At 39.3% G+C, this 25909-nt stretch overlaps 1 protein-coding gene across 2 annotated transcripts in view; it reads left to right on the top strand.

The window, feature by feature from the left end:
- SLC8A1 (solute carrier family 8 member A1) overlaps positions 1 to 25909 on the top strand; it is a 358133-nt gene that overhangs the window by 27714 nt on the left and 304510 nt on the right. The gene's annotated exons all lie outside the window — the stretch shown is intronic.

Genomic DNA, 25909 nt, shown 5'->3' with positions numbered 1-25909 from the left:
GAAACCTTATAATGTGATGTATCAACAGATGTGGCGTCAGGAAGAAATTGCCCTGCTACGTTAATTAGCGACCCACGGGTGGGGACTGAGGATAAGCATTTATACAGCTATTAAAAGGGCCACTATGAAGAGACAAACAACGCAAGGGATATTAAATAGGCTTGTATTTTTCTCCCAATAGTCTCGGCTTTTAAAATGGTTTCCACAAATCCAGAAGTGTTAAGATGTCAAAGCAGCTTGTTCAAAGCTAAGATGGAAACATTTATCATTACTACTTTAGTGAAATTTCCCAATTAGAAATGAAACTAGTGTTTTCAGAAATAGGAACATGAAACCTCTATTTATTGCCCCTGGACAGTTTTCTCTTTCTAACCAGGTTGAGAAATTTCTGTTTCCTCATCTGTGGAATAGAAGAGGTATTTATCACTATTATCTCTGTATCAGGAAACCTTGAGAAAAAAAGTGGTATCCAGCCAGGTGACCAAGAGAAAGATTTTTATGAGTTTAAAGAACATTTATGATTTTCCTAAGCCTGAGAAAATTCATGATTAGAAGATAAATAGTATACCAAAAATGTGGGGTTCAGGTTCTAGAGGAGCAATGGAATTCACTGTGATTATATACTATAAGCATAAAAAAATTACACAAAAAAGCAGTTTTAAATGTGTAAGTTAAAATTACATACAAAACCCCACAAATTCTGACATCTCTTGAACATTTATTTTCTTAAAATGCTGATTTAGAATTTAATTCCCCCCAAAAAGGACCTCAGAAATTCAGTCAAATATTTTAAATGTTTATTCAATAATAACCACATGTCTAAATGTTTACACATTCTGAATTAGTGGTCCCAGCTGATGAAGCTTGAGAGTTTTCCTGAAATGTGAAATTAGTTGATCGATAATAAAGCACAACATCCAGTGAAATGGATGTGAATTTCCTTAGAAAGTCCATCAAAGAATAAAATCATATTGAAATCTGGTTATCTCGGAGATTCTTTGGAACCCATTAGAAACTGATCTTTTAAAAAGGAGAGAGAACGGGCTCCCTGCTCCTTGGGAGCCTGCTTCTCCCTCTGCCTCTCTCTCTCTCTCTCTGTCTCTCATGAATAAATAAATAAAAAGGAGAGAGAAATGCACTCTATATGTATAGGAGAGTTTTTCAATGAGAAAACTAACCACCTGGGTTTTACTACTCAAACAAAATCATAGGCTCTTAAATGGACAGTGCATTTGATTCTCTAACACATGTTGCTTTAAAGACTTTTTTTAATGTTTGGATTTAAAAATACTAAGATGACTACCCAGTGCAATTTGTCGGGATAGTTTAGCTCTGTAAAGGTCATATTGAGTTTAGTTGGCCTCAGCAATATGTAAACAGGGACTGAAAGACACCTGGTTCAGCCCAGTACTATGCTGATTAAATAACAGGTTGTCCTCACTGTGACAAGTAGAACAGCCTCAAACAGGTGGCTTGTTTTGTTTTGCAGAAAAATGGTAATTGTGTGTGTGTGCGCGCGTGCACACACACACACACGCAGTTGGAGGTGGCGGGGGAGGGTGGGGGGGATGTGTGTGTGGAGAGTAGAAAAACTGGGTGAGAAAAGGACTTTTATCAGAATAAAGAAATTACCTCTCAAACAATATTAATGAACAGGAAAAAGAGAGGGAGAGTAAAACAACCCTCCAGAAGTTATAATACTGGATTTTCACAGTTTGATAACAAAATGTGTTCCCAAAGGAGGCAGACTGGAATAATAACAAAGCCATGTATTAATACAGCATTTTTTTCTGAAAAGCTATTAACACATGGTGATCATCTCTGGCTTTTTCCCTGAGCTGCAGTCCAAACAGCTCCTGAGAAGTACTGCATCACAACTATTCTGGAAATTTGCTATGCCATATCAAGCTACTCTAAGTCAGAAATGGACCTTTACCGAACATATTCTGGGCCTCTTGGAACTTTATTAACCAATGTCTTTGCGTTCAGTTCGCATGTTGGCCAAATCTCCCCCTATATACAAACACACGTGCACACACACACACACACACACACACATCTACTGACACTCAGCAGTTCAACTCAAGGGTAAATTACTCAGGCGGCTTAAGTGTACAGAGCAGAGAAAAACTCAGTGAAGTTCATCTTCAGCCAGAGGAAGGAAACTTTCCATGCCAACTGACCCCTTTTCTTCCTTCAGCAAAAGGTCAAGAGTCTTTTTCATTTGGGTGGTGACTATAAAGTTGAGCAATCATTTCTAAAATATTGTTTACGTGGCAAGAAATTACCTCTTTTTAATAATGTGAGACAAAGAAATAGGGAGGGTGTTGGGGGAGAGGAGCAGATGGATTATTTTACAGATAACCACCTGACGGAGAAAGGATTGAATTGATTTACTTGCATGCATTCAGAGGGTTCCAAGAATAGGGAGTTACAAAACCTCAGTTCCCAATCTAGGACTACATCGTAACGTCTTTCATCTTTTAAGATAATAGAAACCTGACATTTTCTTCAGACTCCAATGGCAGCTTAGCCTACTAAGAATAAATTTTAAGAGGTTTTGTTGCCCAAGAAATTTACCTGTTTAACAAGCGTTCTGTTCCTGTTTTCAGAGAACAGTATTATATGTTTTTAAACATTGAATGTTACAAATATTGCATGACACTGTCATTGCAATACTATGTTCACTGTAGGTAAGACGCACCCATCCATTAATCATAAGCATGTTTTCCAGACCAAAATATCAGAGAAAATAGACTGTTAACTCTTATTCATTGATTTAATGGTTCACTCGCCCCTTTAAAAATTTAATGTGTACTTAATATGCAGTGGGCATTAGGTTTGGTGATATTAACAAAGGAGTGAACAAGACAGACTATGGAAAGGTGATTATATTAGACCATCTGAAATGGATGATCACTATTCCCAGATACTCAGAAATCAAGAGAATAATGCATGTCCTCCATCCCAATTAGCTTTTCTTGGACAGAAAAGAAATGTACATTTCTCGTAAGATACTCTACTCTTCTTGATATAGTCATACCATCAGGACAGAAGTTAATACTGGAGGTGCAGCCTCCAATGTGCTCCCCACTTTCTTATGGATTTTAACAACCGTACCGCATGTCAATAATGCTCAGATTTTTATTTCAGGCCACAACCCTGTGTTCCAGACTCACATATTCAACTGAGAAGTCAACATCCCTTCTTAGATACCTAGTAGGTATCTCAAACTTCATACATTCAAAACAAAACTTCATGTTTAAGCCCTGGATTCCCTATCTTAGTAAATAGCACCTACATCCACCCAGTTGCTCAACAGAAAGATCCACTTACCTTGTTGACTTACTTTTTCATATATCCCAGTTTTGATCCATCAACTAATTCTGCTGTCTCTATTATCCAAAAGGATCTCAAATTGGACCCCTCTTCTCCCACTTCTGACCTCTTAGTGAAAGCCACTGGCAACTCTCCCCACACTGGTCTTCCTACTTCCATCATGCTCCTGAGGCAGTTCTCCACAGTGGAGTGATTCTCTTTAAACTCAACACTCTTCTACTCAAAACCTTCCAAGAGCTTCCAGCACTCTTAGAAAAAATGGTAACAGCCTCTCCTGGTCTTTTTCACATTTTCTCTATCTCTTTCACTTGTTCTCTTTGCTCTAGCCATACTGGCTCCTGCTCTTTCCTCAAAGGCAAGTGATCCAAGTTTCTTCTGACCTGAGGGAATCAGCGTGTTCTATGATCTCTACCAGGACTGCTCTTGCCCCAGAAACAGACATTCTCCTTTCTTTATTCAGATTTCTGGGCAAATGTTACTTGCTGAGGGAGGCCCTCTCTGACCGTCTCACCTGAAAACCCCCTTTGTCCCTCTCTATCCCTGTAACTTGATTAAGTTTTTTTCTAGGGCGATTGTTATCTAACATTAGATTATATATGTGTTTCTTGTCAGTCTTCCTCAGCTAACACACACCTCAGAAGGGTAAGACTCAACTTCTCTATCCCTAAATGAATGCATTGACTCTAGAGGGTATCAAGAATTCAGCCTCCTTGCACATGCAGTCAGGGAAAGGAGTCCGGACAAGAGCACATGGTGTCCTTGGGAAATGGACAGCACTCTGTTTTAGGCCCTAGGCCCAAAGATTTTGTAGGGTCCCCACAGGGGAAAACAAGGGAAAATAGGTTGTTTCAAATTGGATGATATGAAGAATATGCACATAGGAAAAGGTCATAGTTTTTGTTTTGTTTTAAAAGATTTTATTTCTTTATTTGACAGAGAGAGAGACACAGCGAGAGAGGGAACACAAGCAGGGGGAGTGGGAGAGGGAGAAGCAGGCTTCCCGCAGAGCAGGGAGCCCGATGCAGGGCTCGATCCCAGGACCCTGGGACCGTGACCTGAGCCGAAGGCAGACACTTAACCGTCTGAGCCACCCAGGTGCCCCAAGGTCATAATTCTTAAAAGAGAATCTTACACAACTGACTTCTAAAAATTGCTTTTAATTTCTCATTACTTATTTAGTCCCACCCTTTGAAACAGAACAAAGGCTCTTAGAGATAAAACAAGTCTGGGAATATGTTAAGGTTGTTAACTATATTTTTAATAGAAAATTGCTGAGGGGAGCAAAATTCCTCCAAATTCCTCAAAAATTCTGAGGCATCATAGAAAGCTATGTGTTGTGTTTTTTTTTTTTTTTTGAAAACAGAACTGAAAATAGGGGAATCTACAGCTTATGTAATTATCTAAAGGAAGTCTAAGTCTTTCTAAAAGAAACTAAGGTTTCTTTTGTTTTTTTCCTCATCTATCAGTGTAAGACAGCTGTTCTCAAAGTGTGATCTGGGTGCTCCTGAATATCTCAGAAATTCTTTCAGGGGCTCCATAAGGTCAATGCTCTTTTCTTCATAATAATATAAGATGTTATTTTCCTTTGTCATTCTCGTTTTCTCACAAGTGTACACTGGAGTTTTCCAGAGGCTACATGGTGTGTGATATTGTGACAAATCAAATTAAATGGAAAATCAGATATGCAAATCAAGCTGTAGTCTCTTAAGCCAAACATTAGAAATATTTGCAAATATGGAAAACAAGACCATTCTCATTGCTATTTTTGTTATAGAAAATGTAGTTATTTGGGTAAAAATTTATCATTTATGTTAACATGTAGTAGGTATATTATTGTTCTCTTTATTGAATAAATAACCACTTAATAAATTCTTAATTTCTAATAAATATCTATAGATATAACCACATAACCAAAGATCTGTTTGATCCTCACTAATTTTTAAGAGTATAATGGGGTCCACAAAGTTTGAGAACTGCTGATCTAAGACACTAAACTATCAACACATAGATTCCTCAATAAATATTTTATAACTTAAATTTAAGGTATAAATAAATAAAGGAGTTATGATAAAGACATAGTTAAATACCTTGGTTACCTTAGTTAAATATATTTCTGAGGACTCCAAGAAAATAATGATTTTTTTTTTTGCATTCATTATGTCTACCTCTTTCCACAAGGTTTTTAGTGTATACTCAAGACAATTGTTTCAGCTTATTTGCACATGCAATTAACTAAAGCTTTGCAAACATGAATCCAAATGGGAACCCATAGAAAATCTGAAGATCTAACACTGTGGTCATGAGCACAGGCTCCCCGAAAACTGCCTACATTTACTCAACCCTTCTATGCCTCAGTTTCTTTAACTTTAAAATGTAGATACTATTAGTACCTGAATCAAAGGGCTGATAAGAAGATTAAATAATTTCATACTTATGAAGTATCCAGAACAGTGCTAGGTACATTCAGTAAGTGTTAGCTACTATTATAGTTAATATAGAAATGGTAGCTAACATTATAAACATTACTGAGAATAATATCAAAATATTAGCAGGAACCATGGAGGAAAAAAGGGAAGCCGATATCAACACTTTAGGACATACTGAGATTTCAAAGTAATTAGAAATTGAAAGATAAATTTAATCTTACCATTGAGACAGTATCCTTTTCTGAGAAATCATATATGTTTTTGTCCAAGAGTAAATTTCCCTTTCTGGTACTCTCTCATAACCATGTGATAATGATTTATTATGCAGATTAAACATATGCCCCAAAGAAGAAAACAAAGACTGTATTATGAAGATTAGTAATTATAGAAAAGATAATCTGTTAAGGCTAAGAATATCATCTCTTGATAACATTGTTTCCTGAGCCAGAACACCATATTTAAAATCATCTGGCTAGAGGGCAACTGTCCTGGTAAAGGATAATGGGAGTCAGTGAAAGCCAGCCTCAGAGGAAGACAGCCTGTTGAGAGAGCCAGTCTTACCATTTGCACCATGGAAAGGACAGCAGTGGAAATAATCTTAAATGGAATGCTCTAAATCACGTAATTTTTTTTATTAGTACCATGACTAGATCTTGTAAAAGTTATATTCTAGGCATGTTTTCAGTCCTAAACTGGTTTATATCTACTTCTATATTGAATATCAATTCATATTGGAATTAGGATCACTAAATAGAGATTTCAGAGTGGCAGAATTTGGTTCAGTGTAAGAAGAAAACAGGAAGGATCAGAGTTGTCTACCCACCTTGCCTGAGGAAATGAGTTCCCCAACATTGGATGTATAAAAGGAAAAGTGTATTTTTCTATCAGGAAAAAAAATCATAGGTCCATCTGATTATACTCCTTACCCATAGCATTAATACTCAAACAAATCCATTAAACTTTCAGTTGTCTATAATGGAAATAAAATGTTCTATGTGGCATTTCATATTCTGGACAACTCTCATTCATTGATTCAACGAATATTTATAGGGCAGACATTCTTTTAGGAACTTTAAATATAGCTGTAAACAAAACATAAAATCTCTGCCTTTACATGACGTATTATTTGAGACAAGGTGGATTAATAATTAGTAAGTCAAATATGTATATTCAGAAGGTGGTACGTGCTTTGGAGAAAAGCAAAGCAAGGAGGAGGAAAAGGAATGTCAGAAAGGAGATGAGGGGTTGTTAGCTGGTTAAATAGTGAGGGAAAGATGTTTCCAGAAGAAATAGAAGAAATGGGAGTAGGGATTTTAGGAAGATTTATATTTGGCCATTGACTGAAATATGCTATCTGAAATCACACCAAATAAATTTATTTTTATTTATAATTAGGTATTTATTAGGTTTAAGTCTTTAATAGTCCAAGATAAATATCTTCAGTTTTTGTTATCATTTACCATGTGCTAGGACTTGTAGATCCTCTTTGTCTCAGGTCTGTCCCTTGGACATACTCAACCAGGAACACTATACTCAAAAATGCAGAGCAGAATGGGAAAATTACCACCACCTGTCTTCTGTGTTCTGTCTTCCGGTATGCACAGTACTTCCTTCGGGATGCTCTCCCGACTCCTAAATCTGATTTAAGTGTCTCCTCGTGGCATTATCTTAGCTGTATTGTGCTGTATCATGGACCGTCTTAGACTTGGCAGACTCCAGGCTGTCTTCTAAGCCATGAACTTCACAACAGGGGCACCTGCGTGGCTCAGCTGTTAAGCGTCTGCCTTCGGCTCAGGTCATGATCCCAGGGTCCTGGGATCGAGCCCCGCATCGGGCTCCCCGCTCCGCGGGAAGCCTGCCTCTCCCTCTCCCACTCCCCCTGCTTGTGTTCCCTCCCTCGCTGTGTCTCTCTCTGTCAAATAAATAAATAAAATCTTTAAAAAAACAAAACAAAAAACAAAAAAAAACTTCACAACAGATAGTGTGCACGTTCTATTCCATCACTGTGCTTGACGCAAGGAGGTGTTCAGGAATATTTGTTGAGTTGGATGTACTAATATCCCTTACAAATCTAGTAGTCTATAATTTTGCTCTCCACTGATTGGATATGTAAACTCCAGAAGGGCAGTAAGTTTTCCTGTGCTATACTCACAGTACCTAGAACAGGTCTGGTATGTCCTAGACATTCAGAAAACATTTGTTGGAGGACTATACATCTTTGAAACAGGCAAGAACATCATATATAAGTCAGAAGGTCGCTGTTGACAGCACTTGGCCTTCTATACGACTTTGATTCCTCTGCTTTCATTCCCATGCTTCTAATACTGGCTTAGACATAGGTCAAGTATGTTCATAGTGCATCTCAGTACATTCCTGCCCCAAGCCAGAAAAGTGCTCTCTCCTATATACTTGATGCCCCGTCCTTTTCATTTATCAGATGATGCATCATAGATTGATAAACATCTTTTACAATGTCTTAATTCTTAAAGATTTGCCAGTGTGATATAGAAACATGTATATTAAAGTTTTGTCTTAGAATGTTTTGACTAAAAAAACGAATCTTGCCCCATCTTGCCAAACTTATCGGATATTTTCACTATTTGTAATTTCAAACAACCTGTTTTCAGCACACTGCAACTGCAGTGATCATTTCAGATTTCCTGTCAACTTTCTTGCCTTGGGGTGAATGAATAAGGTATTTCCAGACCGATATCTAAGGTCGGTTACTTCTTACTGTAATGAAGGGTGTGCTTCCTCTATGTGACTGATGGAAAACCTTTGTGTTTAGGCAGCAATAGCAGTTCAGTGTGCTTGGCTCACAATTTATGACCATCTCAGTACCTAGGGTGGTGGAGGAAGTAGAATGTGCCTCTTTCAAAGGAGCTGAAGCTGTGCTAGGTGCACAAGAGCTTAGACAGTGATGGATAAGGTAATCTATTCCAACAGAAATGTGGTGGCAGAGAGTTAAGTAAGATATTCTCTGTGTGGTTAAGACTTGTCAGGTAAGACTTTCAAGGTAGAAAAGAGGTGAATGAGACCGAGAGGAGATGCAGTGGTCAAGCAGGCAAAGAAGGGACTTGAGAGTCAAAAGTCCCGGGTCCGATTCCCAGTTTAGGAGTTTATTAGCTGTGTGAACATGGGCTTTCCTCTCATCTGTAAAGTGAGGTTATTGATACTTAACACCACAGAGTGGTTCTAAAGATTAAATAGCATACTATGTATGCTATACTATGTATAGAGTCTCCATGGACTACAGAACATTAGCAGTGGCAAAGGCTTCTGTTTGAGAAACTTAACCTTCAATGTAAAGCTTCCAGCAGTCCAGTTCGGTATAAAAGCAGCAATTTCACAGGTGATAAGAAGCATCGAGTCCAGACATAAAATTTTAAAAGTGGGAAGGTAGAAATCATTTCAATAGCAAAACCACTTCACTGTTTGGGATCTGCACCATGATGTTTAAGGGAAGAGGAAGGGGTGAGGCACATTAGCTTAAGTGACAATGAACAGGGATAGTCTTTATTTACAAATTGAAAATTGATTTATTGGGTTTTTTGCGATTAAAGAAATGTTTTTTATTGTTGGTTGGAAATACTTCTTTAATCATAATCATGTTGTTAATTGTGAAAAAATTCACGTTAATGAAAGTAAGTAAAGTAAAAGAGAAAATTACTCAAATGTCACAGTCCAGAAATCAATAAATATAAGTAACATTTGAAAGGATAAGCTTTCTTAATTTATATATATACATATATCTGTATCTATTCTTATGAAATTATTCTTTTTACAATTATAGCATTTAACTATACATGATATTTTGTAACCTGCTTTTAACACAATATATGTTTATGTCAGTATCGATCTATATTCTATACGATCCATAGATCATTCTGTTCATGTCAACATGGATCTAGAATTCCATTTTTAATGGCAACTCGTGGTTAACATGTGTTACACAGCCTATTGGTAGACATTTAGATTGTTTGCAATAATTTTTAGCTATTATAAACAATGCTGTATTGAATTTCTGTGCATTTATATTTGTGCATACTTTTTAATTATTCTCTTTGGCTAAGTTGCTTGATGTAGAATTACTCTGACTAAAGGCATGTTAAAAATAAAAAGTTTGTCAGCTTGCCCTCTAGAAAAACTGCTTGGACTTAAACATAAGAGGAAATTTTAAGTCTCTATAAAGTATGGAGCTCTAACTGAATCAAAGCTGTTTTTAAATTTTTAATTAAATGCTGTTTTAAAGGGGTGGGTTACATTAAAAAGTGGATTAAGCCAAGTAAGAGCAAATAGGGAAAGAATGTGCATAAGCAGGATTAGTGAAAGCATTAAAACTGTTCAAATCAAACTTCAGGGTAACCAAATAGTTGATGAGAGTGTAGAGGAGGAAAAAATAATTTTCCTTCTACTTTCCTAGGTTCTTGGCTGAGATCCCCTGTAATAAAATACAGATTGACAGGAGAAAAACAAACAGAAGTTTAATAACATGTATACCTCCTGTATACACGGGATATGCAGAAAAACTGAGTAACTCCCAGAATGGCCCCAACCATCACCTTAAATGCCATCTCCATATAAAGACAAAAGAAAAATGTTGGGGGCGGGGGGAAGTAGCCAGTTATGGAAGGTCATCAAGAAAAGCACAGAAATCAAGTTTATTGTTGTTATTCGGATTTAAGTACAAGGCTTCTCCATTGATAAGAGTTTCTAGAGATTTGGTCGTTCCCCTTCTCCAATATAGAGGGTAAGACACTCTTACAAATGGAGATTTCCCTATAAAAGTAAATGTTTCTTACAACATGGTAGCTTCTATTCAGTTTTCAGAGCTTCTCCTGTGTTGCCTGCTTCTGAAAAATCATCACTCTAAAATAATCCTTGTACCAAAACATATTTTGGGGTGGCAAATTCTGCTTCCCTTCAAGAGAAAGTTCTGCTTTTAAGAATTCCAACTAGTAAATTATGAAGTAATGACAGATAGAATATTTTCAATTTGAAATCTCCAATGAAATTAAGGATCCAGGCAATAATCATCAACGGCTGCTGAAAACATTAGGTGGGGAAGTTTATGATAGATGAATCAAGCTGATGATACCTGAACACACCGAAGGAGAGCAAACAGATATTATTTGCTTTTTGATATGACAAAATGGAAGATATACACAAAAGACTCCCTATCACACAGTCATGCTAGATAAGCAACAAGTTTATAGAAAAGATAGAAGACAGAAATCTATTAAAGATACCACAGTAATGCATTCAGTAAATTCCAGAATGTGTGAAACTTGACAGAACAAAGGACTTGACTTCTAAGGATATTAAATTGTAAAAATAGAGAGGAAGAATTTATAAAGAGCTTCTTCAAGACATCTCATACATATGTAATGTTTTAATGTTATTTGGATCACTGTTCTCACAAACTACCTGCAAACATATTGTTTATTCAGAGAATCAGAGAAATTTCTACACTGGATATCTGATGAAATTAAGTAATTATTGCTAAGTGTGACAATGTTGTAGTTATGAAAAACAAAGAGCTCTCTTTTAGAAATACACATTGAAGTATTTACTGATGAAATAGTGTAATATCCAGGAGTGGCGTTGAAATATCAAACCTGGACATTGGAGGGAGATCCAGATGTCACAGAATTGACAATTTGTTGTTAACTGGTGAAGCTGAAGGTGGGTATGTGGGGACTAGCTCTACTTCACTCTTTACTTTTGCTTATGTTTGAAACTTATTACAATAAAAAGTGAGGAATGTATTTAAACATAGATTATTGTTATACAAAAGATTTATGCACACTGGGAATTCATGAAATGCAGAGAAGAAAATCTAATTTTAATTAAGAGAAAATAAAATAAAAATAGAAAATTGTGATACTCTAAAAATTCTTTTGGTTTCAGGAGGAATGGGCACCGCTAGGAACCACGTGGAAAGACATGAAAAGTCTTCATAATCAAAATAATTGAGTGATTATTGACTTTATTTAGATGGATGGGAAAGAACCCTTTTCTGTAAAAAGCAGTCACAGTAAACAGTAAAAAATACATGAACACTGCTTATTTTTAAATAAATCAATACCAGGAAGTCAGTACTATCTGAAAGTTATCTTTCCAGAGAAAATGAATGACTATAATCCCGATCATGGAGGAGGTTGCTGATAATTCCATATCATCTCTCTTATAAGATGCAGTATAGACCAAATGATGGAACATGAGCTTTGAAACCTAGAGTAAGCACTGAGACTTTATATCCTGAAATCTCAACGTTTTAATGGAAGAAAGAAGGAAAAATCAGTTCCAGATACCCATTTTACAGATATTCAACCTGAAATCTAGGATCCTGAAGTAGTTTGCTTATTGTTATACACATAGTTAATAATAACTAAATGAACTTTTCACAGTAATATGGTCATATATGAAAAAGTCTTCATTCCCATTTTGTTATTAAAAATTCTTTTGTGAGGATTACAAGGTGATAGCCATAAAAATTTAATGTCATGAATATAATAGATAAAGGTGGTGAATTTACATAGTAAGTTCAAAAATATCAAAGGAAACTGCTATTGTTTTCTTTGGGAAAAAGTGGAAATTAATCAAGATTTAATTAAAGCAAACAGCATTCTGGGAGGAATAAGAAGGATAGAGTTGTTTATGTGAATGTCAGTTGCAGAGAGACATTTCATGAAGGAGCATAAGGTCGCAAATCATCGTTCTGTAGAAGAGGCAAAAGGAGACAAAGATGGCAGTTGGCAATGTTTTTCAGAGGAGAGAGAGCATTTAGGGAAGTGAATGGAACAGTTTAGAGTTGGCCCTTCTTCCATTGTCCTTAAACAATTAATAGCACCATCACCTCTCATGAGAAGCAACTCTAACCATCAGGGTGCTGACCTTTGTTTAGGAGGACAGTGCTGCTGTGTGATCTACGGGCCACACTTTATAAAGCAGCTCCTTTCACTTTGAGCTGATCTTTAGCAGTGGTATTGGGTTTGCCTCCGTCCCCCATCACACTCTCAGCTCTGTGCACTGGGAGACATTTCCAAGACGGGCAGCTTGGGCTTAATGGTGAAGTCTTTGGACAGATAAAAATTGAAGCTCAACAACCCTCCTGAGGGTCAGATACAAACTGTAAGGGGCACAATAAACACTCTGTTCTACCAGTTTAGACTCCAGCCAGCCTTGGGGATCTACTCCACTCCTTTCACAGGATTTAATTAACTGTTCCCCTGGTGGGATTTCACTCTCAGATTAATCCATCTTTTAAAACACTTACCCAGCTTCTTTCTTTCTCTGTACATTTTGTTTTTAGAGTACCTGTTCCTATAAAATATATGATTAATTCACCTCAATATCTAGACACTACTATACATAGTGCTTTCTTGGGCCCTTTATAAAGGAGTTAATGATGTCAAGTAATCATAGTTTTTTCAGGTACATCATACATGTGAATAAAGAAAGTAGAATCATCCACTGGAAATATAAAGACCAAGTCAAAATTCCCAGCGTCTGTGCTTGTTGGGCTGGGGAGGGGAGGAGGCCATATTCAACCAACTAACCAAAATGAGCTATATAGGTCTGAGTACTTTGGAATGTAAGAAGGTACAGAATCACATTTCCTGTCATGTTTATAGGACCAGATGATTCTCAGAATAATCTTGAAAGAGACAGAAAGTTTATTAGTATTTCCAGTTTGCAAGAGAAGCAAAGCTCCGTGCTGTTATGACATTTTTAAAAAAGATTATCTATCTATCTATCTATCTATCTATCTATCTATCTATTTATTTATTTAGAGAAAGAGAGAGAGAGAGAATGTGAGTGGGGAGGGGCAGAGGGAGAGAATCCCAAGCAGACCCCGATTCATGGCTCAGTCTTCCAACCTGATCATGACCTGAGCCAAAATCAAGAGTTGGTCCCTTGACTGACTGAGCCACCCAGGTGCCCCGAGTGCTGTTATGATCTTTAATGAAGGAGCAAAAGGTAGCAAATCATTGTTCTGTAGAAAAAATAAAACGAGACAAAGTTGGCAGTAGCTAGGTAGTAGCAAAACTGTAACTACACGCTCTAAAACTGTAACTACACGCTCTTTCCGCTCTTCTAGTATGTGGTCATCCAATTGGCTATAAAAGCTGCAGGGAAGACCCTTGAGTCGTGTTGGAATGATCTGCCTCCAGTGGAGCTCTGGTGCAGTCCTTTCCTACAGTGGTTCCTTAATACCAGATCAGAAAATTTGTGGTCGATTTCCGTTCTTGAAAGAGCCTCATTATTATAATTGACTCCTTCATAGTTATTGTTAAGTTTCAATCTCCTAATAGATTCAAATTTCTCCCACAACTCCTGCCCTTGACACCGCAGGCTATATTTGCAAGTATTGGACAGTTATGAACTTGAAGAGGTGATTGATTCCTTCAGATCCAATTTCCCTCTTTTCCAACAAATATGCGGCGGCAACTTCTTCCTTATTCTGAAATAAAATTAATTGATAATATAACCTATTCCATACATAATTTTTAAAAATTTTATAAAATGTTCTAATTATAAAATGTTGGTTAACAAGCAACATTGCCATCAGTGAAGTGATTTTCCAAAATGGTGAACAGCTCTTTTTAAAATTCAAATAAAACAAAGTACAGCCTTTCCTCAATATACACAATAGTTTTATTCTTGGAAAAATCTGTGTAAGTTAAAACATGCCAAAAATACTTCGTTCTTATACAAAAACTAGTGTAAGCTTCTAGACTCAGATAATAAGTTTTTCGCCTATATGAGGGCTTCGTAGAACATCTGAAAGTTATATGAAATAAAGGACAATTATTCACTGTATGGGACTGGCTCATGCATTGTAAGATGTGTTGCATTCCTGGCCCTAGCCCAGTAAATGTCTGTAGCAACTTCCATATTATTGTGACAACAACAAAACATCCCCATGAATTTCCAAATTGCCCCTAAGCAGCCCTACCACCCCAATTGAGACCCAGTGCTCTAGAGACTTAGGGAAGGAAGGGGATATTGTCTACCTTCTGCCCACCCTCTTTCCTCTACATTCCCGTACTATTCCCGTAGGAAAGAAGGATGGCTGCTGAGCCATCTCATTGGTTATATGTTCAGTGTGGTTAGGTAAAGTCCTCAACTGTTCCCACGGGGGAGGGACCCTTTACTCAGCATCTTTTCCAGGCATTGAGCAACTTCTGTGTGATTGGATTATTATTTTGGGTCTTAGTTCCTGTGGTGGAATCCTTGGCAGGTATACAAGCCCAATCTCATTTCCCTGTTGCAGCCCCATTTCTGAAATCACTACACCCCATTTCTCCCAGGTGGTCTTTCCACCATCCCAGGACTATATAATGCAAAAGTAGACTAGAGACTAAGACTCAGAAACCAGCTAGCAGTCTGTGCTTCTTCCAGTTTTTAAAGCAATTCGTCTGGGAGCCTCCTCTCTTTACCTCAAAGAGGAGGACCTGGTTGAGTATTGTCCTCCCACAGCTCCTGGCAGAGCGTGTAATACACCAGGCTTAGTTGCTTATTTGTTTATATACCACAATGCAGAAATCTTAACTTTGGTAGAAATATAGGAATCTTTTAGTTATGAAATGCATTGTCTCCATGCCAGAATTAAGCCAGAATTAATTTGTTCACTTTGGCTATCAATACTTCTTTTTATCCATAAATATAAGAGAGTAATTTGTAAGAGCATTTCTGGAAGATATGTAGATAAAAAAAGAACAGATTCTTCTAAAAATGGTCATCTTCCTGCATTAGAAATTATATAATTTGTTTAATGTCTCTTTTATTCCCCAAGATGAAAGCCCCATTTTTTCATGTGTTCATTGATGATTCCTATGTCTAACATAGTCCCTTGCTTAATAGTTACTTTTAAAAACTCAATAAATAAGTGATCGCATGAATAAATGATTTTTATCTTTGATTGTATAGCTAACAGGTCACTTCCAAAATTCAAGCCTATTTCCACAAAATTCAAGCACACATCTGCTCTGACCATAAGATACTTTCTCTCACAGAAAAAAGAAAGATGTTTCCAAACTTGTCAGAAATATTCATTAGGCATTTTTTTCTAATATCAGTATGAATGAAATTTTATTTAAGTATATGTATTAAAACTTAATCTTAATAATCAAGTGTATTAAATTTATTTAAATAAAATAAATAACATTTCACTTTAAAAGAAAGGGATGAAGATCTAAAAATCTAGCACATGCTTTCCATTTTAAAAATATATCCTACAATGTCAAGTAGTGTTAGTGTAAATTAACACTAGATTTCTCCTAATGATGAATGTACAATCTTTTGGTTTGTGTCAGAATATGGGTGTGTCACCAGCGATGTCAGAAATACATAGGAAAAATCAAGCTAATTGGCTCATCTTGGATCTGTTATTCAACAAATAAGACTGCTTTTAGCAAATCAGTGTTCTTCTGAATGTGTGTGTGTTCAAAAGACAATAAATATTTGATTAAATGTTCTGACTACATTCAGATTTCCTTAATTGATTCTGTATATTTCTAAAATAATATTAAAAGCAGCTGTAGTTAGGGGAAGCAAGAGGCTCTTTATAAAGGCCATCCTTTGTCAAACTTAGCTCCATTTGGCTTTCCCACACAGTAGATTTAAATGTCTGATGATTTACTAGTAGAGTGGCTGTGAAGGTGGGGTAAGGGGGAAAGGATCTTACCACCTGCTGCCCACCTACAAGTCAGATCTATGTCATAGAAAGGATACCAGATACTCCCAGTCTCCTATAACCTATTAAAAAGGTAGCCACACATCAAGGGGGTCAGGCAGTGGGAGGAGTGACTCTGAGGTACAAAGAAAAAGGGGATGCGTTGTCTGAAGACAATTTAAAAACAATAACAAAACCAACTAAGGGTTGTCCACTCTTCATTATCACCATGCACCATCGCAGTGATGAAATACTCTCTTTGTCTGCTGGAGCAGATGACCGCCCCCTGCCCCCGCCACCTTTAGCAGGCCACCCTCAAAGGAGACTTGTTTCCTAGAATACTAGCAGCCTTACAGAAATTATATGTGCTCCAATTGGAACTATCCAGAAGGATTCCCGTGAAAGTGAAAACTCAGTAATTTTAAAAAGTACTGGGCTGGGAAAGGAGCAGTAACGAGACTCTGCTGTAGATCTGAGCCAAGGAGAAGAATAACTATATTCCCTTACTTCTCCAGTCATTGCTTAGAGTCCTCAAACTGGTTGGGGTTTCTGCAAGATGACTATAATCATCTCCTTACTGGTCTCTTTATCCCTGACCATGGTCACTTTGACACATCTCATACCTTCCTCAAGTTGTACCTTCATGAAATGCATATTTGGCTATAGCACTCATGTGCTCAGAAATCTTCAGAGTCTAATTCTTACTATGAAGCTGAATTCCTAGAGGTATCTAATTCATGTTTTTAACCACCCCAGGACTCAGTTCATGTCACTGAATGGAGTAGTCACTCACTGTTTGCTGCCTGAATGATTTACAAGTTCAGCCAATAAATGTGCTACAGAGTTTCCTTTACATGATTGCCCTATAATAAGGCATGTTCCATTAATTTGCATCATTTATTCAACACGTATTTATTGATCACCTCCTTTGAGTTAGGTTGGCATTTTGCTGTGAATATTTCCATCTAAAATCCTTCCTTGAGCAATTTCTGGATTCAGAGATTTTTTTTTTTTGACAAAAGAAACAGGAAGACAAAAACCAAATGTCTCTCAAGATCTGTATGATACATGAATCAAGTATCTTTTTTAGGTCTCAAATCTATCATCATTCTTTTTGAAAGAGAGCAGTGCATGGGTCATACTCTGCATTAGCCTTTGAGCCTCGAAGGAGACTTGAAACCAAGTATATAAGATTTGGCCAATAAAAGACCATGAAGGTTAAATAAAATTAGAAAGAAAAAAACAACAAAAAACAAGAAGTCAGCTATTATTTCCATGTGTTTTTGCAAATTTGCAAATAGTCATTTTCCAATAATTATATATTTAGCCACAGTTAAGATTTGTGTATGCAAGTGTGTGAGTTTGTGCAGGAGTGTGTGTGTAGGAGTGCAATGTGTATGTGTGTGTATGCGTGCATGCTCTATTGTGTGATCTCAGAGAAGAATATAGGAAGAAGGATACAGGAGGCGTGACAAACTCATGGAAAGAAGCACTGGAACCATCAGTAAGCTACACACATGTTATTCCCCTCCCTCCTCACCAGTGCTGTTGACTTTGTGGGAAGATGTTCCCTGCACGAGAGCTCACTTGTGAAGTTTGCCATCCAGTTGCATTAAAGCACCATTCTTTAAATAAAACCCAAAGGGGTGGTCAGAATTCTTGCAACAGTTCTGCCTTAGAAAGAATACAATCATTTTATATGCCACTTCTGGGAACTATCTGTCGTTTTGGAACAATGCTTGGATTTATATCAGATGAACATGCACCTGAATGCAGAGGCGCAAACCTGTGGCTGAGCCTCTGCAGCTGAGCCTGACCAAGGCTGGCTGCTTCGAGGTGGGAATTCCTCAAGATACCGCGACTCACTCACCGCAGAAACAAAGTATCAAACAAACAAGACACTGTGCTCTATCCTTTCATCTGTGTAGTACTCTCAGAGGGATGGCACGGTCAATGAGAAATTGTGACTTCACTGAGGTGTCCGCAAAACTGACCACCTAAACTCATACTTGCTTCCTGAAGTCACTAGCTTGTTTTCCTTGCTTCATTTCTCCATAGCAGTATCTCCAGCTGATACCCTAGCATAAGTCCATTTGTTTATTTTGCGTACTGCCTCTTCTTTTTCCAGTGCAATGTAAGTCCCAGAGGATGGGAAATTTAACTGTTTTCTCTATTGTATCTCTAGGTCTGGGACAGTGCCTGGCTCAGGGTAGGCCCTCATCAATAGTTGTTGAATAAATACATGAAGGAATGAATGAGAAAATGAATTAATATGACTATTCTCAACTGCGTTTTGTCTCTGCTCTGCTCAGCTTTTTGCCTTTAGCAAGAGTTGCTTGATGACTGACTTTGAGCATATCAGAAAATTCACAGGTCCCTTGATTTTTGAAAAATAGTCAATGAGAAAATTAATTATGTGCCTAAAGAGCCTCTCTTAACAGGAAATAAGAGATTCTCTGACATTCTTACAAAGTGGGCCAAATGAGCTTAGAAGTAATTCCTGAGATAATTGACAAAGGGTCAGCTTACCCTTGTAAGCCTGGGGCTCGGTCAGATTGCCATCACTGTGTGGTCTGGTCTCCTGCAATGCCCCCCACAGACAATCTGTCTGTCATCGCAGAGCAGGTGGCCAGGCAGGATTGTGGGTGTGGATATGGTATGGTCGTCATTTGCTAACTAGGGCCTGCACTATAGCTACAAGGTGTTTCCTCCTGAGTTGCAATTTGCACTGGACAGGGGCCAAAGAGTTTACTTTACCCTAGAACCCAAATCCATCTTCTGTCAACACAGGGCAGTCCTTTACAGGGCACAATATGTGCTTTATTAATGCATCAACCATGTACCCAAAACTGCTCTACATGCTGGGGATTGAGTGTTCAACAAAACAGAAAGAGGCCCTGCAGTCAACGGACTCACTTTTCTTGATCATCTCTTCCAATCTGCTTATCTATCTTTGTCAATTACAAAACCGACTTGGGCCCCTTAGAAATGTAAAAAGGCTCTCAAGTTTCCGAGAAGAGTCCCCATTTCTATATTCTGTTAAATATCAATGTTTGATGGGACAGCAGAATACAAGCAGCATTGTGGCAGAGGTAAAGGGATTTTTTTCACTCGTCTTTACCACTAATTAGCTATTTGATCTGAGGCCAGAGGTTCTCAGCTCTGGCTGAAACTTAGAACCACAGAGGGAACTTAAAAATTTTCCCATGCCCAGACTCCACTTTCAATCAATGAGGGCCAAATCTCCAAGAGTGGGTCTGGGCTTCCATATTCTGAAACAATATAACTGATACTGTGTAGCCAGGGTGAGACAAATCTCCTTGATCTCAATCTGTAAAATGAGGGTAATCATAATTCCCTCCTTAGTTCCTAAGGATTTCTTAAATAAAAGTTAGGTGGTAGATGGCAAATAATTTTAATATCTACACAAATAACTAGTACAAAGCACCCCGGAGCCTTCATCTTCAGTCTCTTTTGGTAGAGAGTCCTTGAATTGATGTTGAGGAAAGTTTGTGCAAACTTAGCAAAGAAGTTTATGTCACAGATAAGGTCATCTGTTAATATAAATGATAGGACAGGGGCTCCTGGGTGGCTCAATCGGTTAAGTGTCTGCCTTTGGCTCAGGTCATGATCTCAGGGTCCTGGGATTGAGTCCCACATTGGGCTCCCTGCTCCTGGGGGGGTCAGCTTCTGCTTCTCCCTCCCTGCCCCCTGCCCGGCTCATGCTCTCCTTCTCTCTCTCTTTCTCTCAAATAAATTAATAAAATCTTTAAAAAATATATAATTGATAGGACAAGCAAAATCTTCATTGTAGTGAAATTTGTTTAACTCTATTGGAAATTACGCCCCCAGATTATAATGGAGATGGGATGAAGTTAATACTCAGACATAAAGGAAAAGAAATATTGCGACCCAGCAAGAATGTTGCTTTGTTTTGGAAAGCAAATTAATGCTCAGAGACTGAGGGGGTTTTTTGCCAGCAATTTATTTAACACAGGTTCACTGTGGGAATTTCACAAGTCAATAGCATACAGGATGTCTCTTAATAAAGCCAATAAAGAAATAATATACTCCGAATCAATGATAGATTAATCACGTGATTGTTTCAGGCAAGAGGAGAGGAAAGGAATAAAGTCCACATTCAGTAGGGTTGAACCTTTATAGGAGTTGGTACTTGGGAGAGACAGGTTAGCCAACTGTGAGCTGAGGTCCAGCTATCAGTGCAAAAGGTAAAGTTCCCTGTTGCTAGAGCATGTTGCTAGGGAACGGTAGCTCTGGTGTTGATGGACAAGATGAGCTTTGCCAAGAGCTGCTGCATGATTTTCACCTCTGCCAATAAGAGTTGCCTCGACCAAGGCAAGAGCTAATGCCCCAAGGTCTTTGGAGAGCTATTTTAGATGAGAAGGAGTGGCCTTGCCCAGACTGAACACTCTCAGATAGGCCTCACAAACTCTTGGTATTTATAGTCTAAATGTCCCTTTGACATAGTTGCTTCTTTATATGTTTCTATCAAGAAGATCCTCCCCCTCCCCCCCCCCGCCCAGCTGCGGGGGTGGCCTCCAGCAGCTGAACTGCTGACTTCTTATTGGTGAGAGGAGAGGAGACGGTGATTTCCTGACACAACTTACTTCATTCTTATAACAAAACAAATTTACTTCTAAAAACAACTATTTGTTTTGGTCTTTGTCATAAATAAGTGGATTTGAAATTGTACCAAACCAGTATATAACAGATGTGGTGCTCCCTGTATCAAACATATAACTACACTCTGTACTTACAGATTTAGAAAGTATGCAACAGCTTCTTTCATTACTGAGAAGGAAAGTACTCTCAAAGTGTAGAGCATTCACTTTCCTGGATTTATTTCTTGCATAGAATTCTGTATACTACAAATGATAGCATAATCATTATTGAAAATGAGATGGCTGATTGTGTGGAACCTAATTATACGGATACTTTTTTTAATTTTATGAATATCATTTTTATGGAACTTTACCAACAATAGTAATAACAACAGCATTATTTATTGAATAATTACTATAATCAGGGACTATGTCAAGCACATTATATACATTTTATCCTTCCTATAACTCCTTTAAGGAAATTCTATAATCTAGGTTTTCCAGACAAAGATACTGTGACTCAGAGAGATTAAAGAACTTCCCTAAGATCACACAGCCAGAGGTGAGATTCAAACCCAGATATTCTGACTCCAAATCCTTAACTCTTAACAGTTTCGGTTCTTTTCTGACCCACTAATTGCTCTAGATAATGATTCGGCCATGAAGTTAGTCACTGGTAAAGTTGTGGGACAGTGACTAGAGAATGTCCTTAATGTGTTAAGGGGCAGAAATGGAAAATAAGTGTGTCAGGATTTTGTACAAGCCCAATCCTTGACCATAAATTGCTCAAATATGGAAGTGCAGGTCCCTGATCCAAATACTGTGACAAATTCAGAGGAAGTGGGTTGACCCCCCCGCCCAGTGAAGAAATTATGGGTTAGAACTGTGAGTCTACTGGGGAGGCAGTAAGGCCCCAGAGTAGGACCCCAGCAGTAGGGCCAACTACTAGATGGAATTCAGGGTGGTGCTGAACTAGTCAAAACAAAACAGAGAAGTAAAAGTTTACTTGCAGGAACAAGACCACAGTGAGGAGAAATAATAGTGCTTAGAAATCAACAAAAAATTCCCTGCAGTCACACTTGAAGCAAAAAACCCTGGATCCAATCAGCAGCAATGGAAACCCAAAACACAAATCATGCCAGTGATCTAGCTGGAGTTCCTAGGTGTGGAAGAATGGCTAATGCTGAGCTCCACGTGGTGTGCTTGCTACGCTACTGTCTTCTTATATGGAAATCAGTATCCAACTGAGCTCAAGGGTGAGCAGGTAGTTGAGTATGAAGGTTGGCAGAGAAGGAAATGAGGTGGGGAATACTAACTCTATATGAACACACTTGCGAAGACCCAAGGCTAGAAAAACAAGGATGGTAACTCTGACCTACACGATTCAAAGTAAAAATGAAAGAAATTACAACAAAGTACTTGTTTTTCTTATGTTGAAAAATTATCAAGAGCTTTAGTAAAATATGAAATATATTATAAAATTTTCATAGCCCTGATCATATGTCCAGTTTCTCTGTAGACTGGATGAAAAAGTAGGGCCTAATTCTCAACACTTATACTTGGTCTGAAAGTGAGTTTGCTAAAAGATCTCCTGAAGGTTTGTAGGGAATTAGTTCATGAAAATCTGAACCATCTTTAGAATATATGAAATCTTAGTGATTTCCCTGTGGAGTCCCCAAAATGGTCATGCCCTATTGCTTCAGATACATAACAGAAGAGACCCAGATCCCATATCTCTGAACCCTAAGCCCGAAGAAAAGAATGGCAATCAAGATTCAAGAATACAATTAAGAAATAACTATTGGCATTGGAATGGAAATCACCACCTTCCTACATACAATATTTCTTCTTTCCAAAGCCACAGCCTGCAGAAACCACTCTATTTCCTTACCTAGAGCCTTGTGCCAGTGATGTAGCCTTTGATAATTCTTGCAATAAAAATCCAGTCATGTATGACATTTAGGAGGGAGCAAAAGGTTTGACTTGCCGTGGGGCCCTGGAACCCTTATAAAGATGCCTTTAATGAGAAATGAAAGGAAAAAAAAAATTAAGGATTCAGAAATTGAGCCAAATCAGAAAGGGTGTGCCAAATCACTAGGCATTAGGCTGCCTTTTAATGGTTCTAGGTAAAGAGAGGACCTTAATGTAAATCCCCCCCAAATTCAAATTAACCTAATACCAGACTAGATTGGAAAAGAAGAGGAGTAAAGAGGACCAAGATGAAGCCTTGATGCTTTCTCAGCTACTGACAAGGTGAATTTTGGACAGCACTGGAATATAGACATTTAAGAACCGGGCTGGTGTCACCCATGTCATTCAAGCATGCTTACACTTCCAAGAAAATCTGAGCTTTCACCAAGTGGTCCCTAATAGCAAGAATAGGCCATGCCCCTTCCACAGAATCTATTCCAGTGAGATGTAGTCCGCTCACATTTTCATTCAGCTCTTTTGCTAAGTTCCTTCAGTTAGCCTGGTCCTATTTCCTGTGGAGGGGTGGGGGGAGTTTTTAGTTACAGGCCATGCTCTGTGTCATTTAGAAAACAGCCACTCTTCTCTCTAAGTTCCTTTCATTGAGTGTGAGCCAAACGTCTGCCTCTCACACTCCCTTGAAATCAGTACCCTAAGTAATTTTTGGCTAAGGATATGCTCTCACAGAGAGATGGTGACCTTCTGTGTCTCCCCACATGTCATTCTGTTTACACCCACTAGTCAGTGCAGTCTAACAAAGAGTCTGTGGCAAGTCAAGAATATTTATCTCCTACGAGGAAAGGAAAATGTTCTTAGGCGAGAATGATTCCTGGGAATATACAAGACAAGAAGAAGCTTGGTTTCCTCCATCAAGCTGGGTATCCCCGAGCATTAGATGGACACAGCAGACCCTTGTTAATTAAAGCACAATCTTCATCCAGGCAGTACCAACAGCACTCGTAAGTTTGCTAGAAATACAGATCCTAGGCCTTCTCCAGATCAGCTCCAGAAGAACCTGCAATCCCCAGGTGATTCATATTCACATTCAGGGTTGAGGGGTACTGGCACAGAACAGTGGTTCTCAACCTTGGGTACAGGTAAGAATCAACCTGGGAATCTTAAAAAAAAAGTTACTGATGACTGGGTCCTACCCCCAGAGATTCCAGGTTAATCAGTCTGGGGTGTGGCATAAGCACTGGGATTTTTAAAAGCTCCCCAGGAGATTCTGAAGCAGTCAGGGTTGAGAGCCACCGGCCTCATAGTCAAACAGTGGGATTCGTGGAGTCAGAATCTCCTTTCCCCTGTGGCCTGGCGGCCAGAGAGCTGCAGAGTAAGTAGTGGGGAGATCTCTGCTAAGGACTTAACTTTCTGCCTGGTGCTCTGTTCCTCTCAGCTTCTCCACACAGCTGTCCCTGACCCCTCACCCTTCTGCCAAACTACACCAGTGGTGAATGTCACTGGTGCTTTAAAGATGCAAGCTCCGAGTCACCCTTGAGGACTACAACATCAGAGTCTCAAGATGGGATGCTAAAATCTGCATTTTTTTAAAAGTGGTTCTTTTTTTTAAGATTTTATTTGACAGAAAGAGATACAGCGAGAGAGGAAACACAAGCAGGAGGAGTGAGAGAGGGAGAAGCAGGCTTCCCGCGGAGCAGGGAGCCCAATGGAGCCCAACGCAATGTGGGGCTCCATCCCAGGACTCTGGGATCATGACCTGGGCCGAAGGCAGACGCTTAACGACTGAGCCACCCAGGCGCCCCCTAAAATCTGCATTTTTAACAAGCTTCCCAGGTGTGTCTGATGTGCAGCCAGGTTTGTGAACTCCACAGTGGGTCTAGCCTTTCATCCTGCCAAGTCATTAAGGATTTGTAAGGATGAATGAGCTGTCAAGAGAGCAAGGGCCTGGTGCAGTGCTCCTTTATTAATTATGGGGAAGTGATGTATTGGCAATGATAATGCTTCTCTTGGAAAGGCCAATGAATGGTTCGTCGATTGCTGCATTAGATTTTTCCCAACTCAACCTTAATGCTCAGCTTTTACTCCTCTGTGTAGTTTAGAAGCCGAACGGCTTTCGCGTTAAACAGCTTCTTGGTCTTTATTCCCAGGTGAGCTGCAATCTTTGAGGGAAATACCAACACGGAGAATCTTTCCGAGATCTTGGCTGGGGAACACCTCTCCCCTCACCCCCACATCCTTATGTGCTTGTGTCAGCAGCTTCTAGCCACGGTACTGCTGCTGTGCATGTCTATACGTAGGAAAAACACAGTGAGGATATAAGAGAAAATCATTGATACATCCCCAGGTCCCTTTGCTAAACGAAAGCTTCCTTTCGCAGAGGGCTAGAAAGCGGAGGAAGAAAGATATATCTGGATGAACAATTTCAGAGGTGAGAAATGGGTAGGCAAGTCAGGGTGAGGGTTCTGCCTGTGGGAGAGGCGAGGAAGGTTGAAAAGAAAAGTTGCAGCTCCCGTCTGCGCGTGTAATCGATGGGCTGGGTGCCCGCCCCGGAGAGCGCTAGCGCGCGGCCAGAACGCACTGCGGGGCCCAGGGCCGGGAGCAAATCGAAAAACCTCGGCGGCGGAGGCTGGGAGGCTGGGAGGCTGGAAAGGCTCCCCGCCCGCTCGGGGCTCCAGAAACGCGCCGGCTCTCCTCCCGGGCGGTCGCCGAGGGCGCCGGGACTCGGCGGGCCGCGGAGGCGGCGGCGGCGGCGGCGGCGGGGCCGAGCGCGCGTGTGAGCGAGTGCGAGGCTGCGGGCGGCGGGCGGGCGGCAGGCGGGCGAGTGTGCGCGGGAGGGAGGGGGAGCGCGCGCGCCGCCCGGGCCCCGGCCCTCCCAGCCTCCCGGCCTCCGCGCCTGCCTCCCGCCCGCGCGCACC

Source organism: Callorhinus ursinus, unplaced genomic scaffold, assembly GCF_003265705.2.
Source record: "Callorhinus ursinus isolate GAN/ISIS: 27379988/994484 unplaced genomic scaffold, GSC_fseal_2.0 scaffold10, whole genome shotgun sequence".
NCBI classification, from domain to species: domain Eukaryota; kingdom Metazoa; phylum Chordata; class Mammalia; order Carnivora; family Otariidae; genus Callorhinus; species Callorhinus ursinus.
The sequence above is the reverse complement of the archived record's forward strand: the minus strand, read 5'-3'. Positions and strand labels throughout refer to the sequence as shown.